The sequence below is a fragment of the Xenia sp. Carnegie-2017 genome, unplaced genomic scaffold, assembly GCF_021976095.1.
Source record: "Xenia sp. Carnegie-2017 unplaced genomic scaffold, XeniaSp_v1 HiC_scaffold_6, whole genome shotgun sequence".
Classification (NCBI taxonomy): Eukaryota; Metazoa; Cnidaria; class Anthozoa; order Malacalcyonacea; family Xeniidae; genus Xenia; species Xenia sp. Carnegie-2017.
Window position 1 is genome coordinate 4,195,117 of NW_025813526.1, and position 6,366 is coordinate 4,201,482.

The 6,366-nt window shown below is 28.0% G+C and overlaps 3 non-coding genes across 3 annotated transcripts; all 3 read left to right on the forward strand.

Moving 5' to 3' along the window:
- Positions 1–649: 649 nt before the first annotated feature.
- On the forward strand, positions 650–722 carry Trnai-aau. Its single transcript has one exon. It is a non-coding gene; the product is annotated as a tRNA-Ile (tRNA).
- A 2,558-nt stretch (positions 723–3,280) lies between these two features.
- Positions 3,281–3,353, forward strand: Trnai-aau. Its single transcript has one exon. It is a non-coding gene; the product is annotated as a tRNA-Ile (tRNA).
- Positions 3,354–6,050: 2,697 nt separating this feature from the next.
- Trnai-aau lies at positions 6,051–6,123 on the forward strand. Its single transcript has one exon. It is a non-coding gene; the product is annotated as a tRNA-Ile (tRNA).
- Positions 6,124–6,366: the final 243 nt, after the last annotated feature.

Genomic DNA, 6,366 nt, shown 5'->3' on the forward strand with positions numbered 1-6,366 from the left:
ACTCAAGAAATATCCAAATAATTAATAAAAATAAAACTGTTGATGTCAGAATCATAAAGTGATACTTTAGACTCTGGAAAATTATAATAAAGAAAGAAATGCCACAAAGGGGAATAAAACTTGTTTTATAATATCAAAATGATTTGTATGTTTAATGTGTTAGTTGAACCTATATTGAAATTGAAAAAGTCAACAAAAGCCTTCTCTTTGGTTTTCATTCTAGTTATACCTAAAATTGATTGCTTGTGGAACCTACCTTGAAAAAGAAAGTCTGTTACTTATATTTTCTACATCTACAAGTTAGATGAGGGCAGTTATTCATATTAACATTGCTCAGATATGTTGCATCAAAGTATTTTAATTACTTCGAGAAAATAATTTCTGAATATGGTCTAGCAGTGAACAATATTTTCTAAATTCGTCGATTATAAAGCCATATTTTAGCAATTTAAAACATAAATTTCTTGACAATATTGGTCAAGGAAATTAAAGTTCCAACATCAGTACCAAGTATATCAAAAAAGAAAATCAGTCAATCCCAGTGGCATCCCTAGGATGTTCTGACTAGGGGTGAATATGTAACCGTCAAATCTTCAAATATTTATACCATTTTTGTAAGTATTTACTTAATATAACCACGTCAATGTCAGGTCTATTAGCTCAGTCGGAAGAGCGTGGTGCTAATAACGCCAAGGTCGAGAGTTCGATCCTCTTATAGACCATTTCCTATACTGATAGTTTTTAAAAATTTTTAATATTAGTATCAACATTTATGACAGAAATAAACAGTATTTAATGCCTTTTTTAGGTTTACTTTCTTTATATTAAATTCCTCTTAAATTATAATATAAAAAACTTAAGAATTCTCAAATAATTACTAAGATAAAACTTTTAATGTTGGCAAGATAAAGGGGCATTTAGGTTGTGAAAAAGTTTCATGAAGAAAAAGTTCCACAAAGGCATCAATAAAACTTGTTTTATAATATGAAAATATTTTGTACGTTTAATGTAATAGTTAAACCTGTATTGAAAGTTAAAAAAAGGAAACATAAATCCTTTTATTTGGCTTTTCATTTTAGTTATAATGTATATAAAAATTCATTGCTCGTAGAACCTACGTTGAAAAAGAAAATCTGTCACTTATATTTTCCACATCTACAAGTTACATGGGGCGATTCCACATCTTAACATTGTTTTAGATATATGGTATAACACAATTGCTTCTCAGACAATAATTTTTGTATATGACCTGGCAGTGCGCAATGTTTTGTAAATTATTTGATGATAAAGCCATATTTTAGCCATGTAAAACATAAATTTTTACATAATTTTGTTTAATCAATTTAAATTTCGCACCTCAGTACCAAGTACATCAAGAAAGAAAATCAGGCAATTGCAGTGGCATTGCTTAGTATGTTCTGACCAGGGGTGAAGATTGAACCGTCAAGTCTTAAAAAATAAATTTTTGATCACTATTGCACTATTTGGTTTATAAACTTAAACCCTATTTAAAATTATGTACATGATATTTGATTATTATTGTATGGTCTATTAGCTCATAAGGAAGAGCTTGCTTTTATTACTGGCAAGGTCGATAATTTGATCTTCTGACAGGCCAATTTTGTTAATGACACTTTTTAAAAACTCTTTAAATTAAGTATTAATATTGATTTTAAAAAACAGTATTTAATACTTTTTTATGTTCACTTTTTTGAAATCAAATTTTCCCATCAAATTATAATTTAAAAAACTCAAGAAATATCCAAATAATTAACAAAAATAAAACTGTTGATGTCAGAATGATAAAGTGATACTTTAGACGGTGGAAAATTATAATAAAGAAAAAATGCCACAAAAGCATGAATAAAACTTGTTTTATAATATCAAAATGTTTTGTATGTTTAATGTATTACTTGAACCTATATTGAAATTGAAAAAAGTCAACAAAAAGCCTTCTATTCGGCCATTCATTCTAGTTATAATATAACTAAACATTGATTGTTCGTGGAACCCACCTTGAAAAAAAATGTCTGTCACCTATATTTTCTACATCTACAAGTGAGATGAGGGCAACTATTCATACTAACATTGCTTAGATATATGGCATCAAAGTATTTTAATTACTTCGAGATAATAATTTCTGGATATGAGCTAGCAGTGCACAATGTTTTGTAAATTAGTCGAATGTAAAGCCATATTTTAGCAATGTAAAATATAAATTTCTTGACAATATTCGTTAATGAAATTAAATTTCCAACATCAGTACCAAGTATATCAAAAGAAAATCAGTCAATCCCAGTGTCATCACTAGGATGTTCTAACTAGGGTGAATATGTAACTGTCCTAGGGGTGAATATGTAACTGTCAAATCTTCAAATTTTTACACCATTTTGTAAAATCTACTTGATAAAGCCATATTTATGTATAGTCTATTAGCTCAGTCGGAAGAGTGTTATGCTAATAATGCCAAAGTTGAGAGTTCGATTCTCTCACAGACCATTTCCTATACTGATAGTTTTCAAAACTGGTTAATTTAAGTATCAATATTTATGACAGAAATAAACATTATTAAATGCCTTTTTTAGCTACAATTTTTTGAAATCAAATTTTCCTATCAAATTATAATTTAAAAAACTCAAGAAATATCCAAATAATTAATAAAAATAAAACTGTTGATGTCAGAATCATAAAGTGATACTTTAGACTCTGGAAAATTATAATAAAGAAAGAAATGCCACAAAGGGAATAAAACTTGTTTTATAATATCAAAATGATTTGTATGTTTAATGTGTTAGTTGAACCTATATTGAAATTGAAAAAGTCAACAAAAGCCTTCTCTTTGGTTTTCATTCTAGTTATACCTAAAAATTGATTGCTTGTGGAACCTACCTTGAAAAAGAAAGTCTGTTACTTATATTTTCTACATCTACAAGTTAGATGAGGGCAGTTATTCATATTAACATTGCTCAGATATGTTGCATCAAAGTATTTTAATTACTTCGAGAAAATAATTTCTGAATATGGTCTAGCAGTGAACAATATTTTCTAAATTAAGTCGATTATAAAGCCATATTTTAGCAATTTAAAACATAAATTTCTTGACAATATTGGTCAAGGAAATTAAAGTTCCAACATCAGTACCAAGTATATCAAAAAGAAAATCAGTCAATCCCAGTGGCATCCCTAGGATGTTCTGACTAGGGTGAATATGTAACCGTCAAATCTTCAAATATTTATACCATTTTGTAAGTATTTACTTAATATAACCACGTCAATGTCAGGTCTATTAGCTCAGTCGGAAGAGCGTGGTGCTAATAACGCCAAGGTCGAGAGTTCGATCCTCTTATAGACCATTTCCTATACTGATAGTTTTTTAAAAATTGTTTAATATTAGTATCAACATTTATGACAGAAATAAACAGTATTTAATGCCTTTTTTAGGTTTACTTTCTTTATATTAAATTCCTCTTAAATTATAATATAAAAAACTTAAGAATTCTCAAATAATTACTAAGATAAAACTTTTAATGTTGGCAAGATAAAGGGGCATTTAGGTTGTGAAAAAGTTTCATGAAGAAAAAGTTCCACAAAGGCATCAATAAAACTTGTTTTATAATATGAAAATATTTTGTACGTTTAATGTAATAGTTAAACCTGTATTGAAAGTTAAAAAAAAAGGAAACATAAATCCTTTTATTTGGCTTTTCATTTTAGTTATAATGTATATAAAAATTCATTGCTCGTAGAACCTACGTTGAAAAAGAAAATCTGTCACTTATATTTTCCACATCTACAAGTTACATGGGGCGATTCCACATCTTAACATTGTTTTAGATATATGGTATAACACAATTGCTTCTCAGACAATAATTTTTGTATATGACCTGGCAGTGCAATGTTTTGTAAATTATTTGATGATAAAGCCATATTTTAGCCATGTAAAACATAAATTTTACATAATTTTGTTTAATCAATTTAAATTTCCACCTCAGTACCAAGTACATCAAGAAAGAAAATCAGGCAATTGCAGTGGCATTGCTTAGTATGTTCTGACCAGGGGTGAAGATTGAACCGTCAAGTCTTAAAAAATAAATTTTTGATCACTATTGCACTATTTGGTTTATAAACTTAAACCCTATTTAAAATTATGTACATGATATTTGATTATTATTGTATGGTCTATTAGCTCATAAGGAAGAGCTTGCTTTTATTACTGGCAAGGTCGATAATTTGATCTTCTGACAGGCCAATTTTGTTAATGACACTTTTTAAAAACTCTTTAAATTAAGTATTAATATTGATTTTAAAAAACAGTATTTAATACTTTTTTATGTTCACTTTTTTGAAATCAAATTTTCCCATCAAATTATAATTTAAAAAACTCAAGAAATATCCAAATAATTAATAAAAATAAAACTGTTGATGTCAGAATGTTAAAGTGATACTTTAGACGGTGGAAAATTATAATAAAGAAAAAATGCCACAAAAGCATGAATAAAACTTGTTTTATAATATCAAAATGTTTTGTATGTTTAATGTATTACTTGAACCTATATTGAAATTGAAAAAAGTCAACAAAAAGCCTTCTATTCGGCCATTCATTCTAGTTATAATATAACTAAACATTGATTGTTCGTGGAACCCACCTTGAAAAAAAATGTCGGTCACCTATATTTTCTACATCTACAAGTGATATGAGGGCAACTATTCATACTAACATTGCTTAGATATATGGCATCAAAGTATTTTAATTACTTCCGAGATAATAATTTCTGGATATGAGCTAGCAGTGCACAATGTTTTGTAAATTAGTCGAATGTAAAGCCATATTTTAGCAATGTAAAATATAAATTTCTTGACAATATTCGTTAATGAAATTAAATTTCGAACATCAGTACCAAGTATATCAAAAAAGAAAATCAGTCAATCCTAGTGTCATCACTAGGATGTTCTAACTAGGGGTGAATATGTAACTGTCCTAGGGGTGAATATGTAACTGTCAAATCTTTAAATTTTACACCATTTTGTAAAATCTACTTGATAAAGCCATATTTATGTATAGTCTATTAGCTCAGTCGGAAGAGTGTTATGCTAATAATGCCAAAGTTGAGAGTTCGATTCTCTCACAGACCATTTCCTATACTGATAGTTTTCAAAACTGGTTAATTTAAGTATCAATATTTATGACAGAAATAAACATTATTAAATGCCTTTTTTAGCTACAATTTTTTGAAATCAAATTTCCTATCAAATTATAATTTAAAAAACTCAAGAAATATCCAAATAATTAATAAAAATAAAACTGTTGATGTCAGAATCATAAAGTGATACTTTAGACTCTGGAAAATTATAATAAAGAAAGAAATGCCACAAAGGGAATAAAACTTGTTTTATAATATCAAAATGATTTGTATGTTTAATGTGTTAGTTGAACCTATATTGAAATTCAAAAAGTCAACAAAAGCCTTCTCTTTGGTTTTCATTCTAGTTATACCTAAAAATTGATTGCTTGTGGAACCTACCTTGAAAAAGAAAGTCTGTCACTTATATTTTCTACATTTACAAGTTAGATGAGGGCAGTTATTCATATTACCATTGCTCAGATATGTAGCATCAAAGTATACTAATTACTTCGAAGATAATAATTTCTGTATATGACCTAGCAGTGCACAATATTTTCTAAATTAGTCGATTGTAAAGCCATATTTTAGCAATATAAAACATAAATTTTTTGACAAGATTGGTTAATGAAATTAAATTTCCAACATCAGTACCAAGTATATCAAAAAAGAAAATCAGTCAATCCCAAATTTATTCCCAATTACTCGATCCCAGCCTTATTTTAGCAATGTAAAACATACATTTCTTGACACTATTGTTAATGAAATTAAATTTCCAACATCAGTACCAAGTATATCAAAAAAGAAAATCAGTCAATCCCAGTGGAATCCCTAGGATTTTCTGACTAGGGGTGAATATGTAACCGTCAAATCTTCAACACTTTATACCATTTTTGTAAGTATCTACTTGAAATAACCATGTCATTGTAAGGTCTATTAGCTCAGTCGGAAGGGTATGGTGCTAATAACGCCAAGGTCGAGAGTTCGATCCTCTCATAGACCATTTCCTATACTGACAGTTTTCAAAATTGTTTAATTTAAGTATCAACATTTATGACAGAAATAAACAGTAGTTAATGCCTTTTTAGGTTTACTTTCTTTATATTAAATTCCCTATTAAATTATAATTTACAAAACTTAAGAATACTCAAATAATTAATAAGAAAAACTTTTGATGTTGGCATCATAAAGGGGCATTTAGGTAGTGAAAAATTTTCATAAAGAAAAAGTTCCAAAAGCATCAATA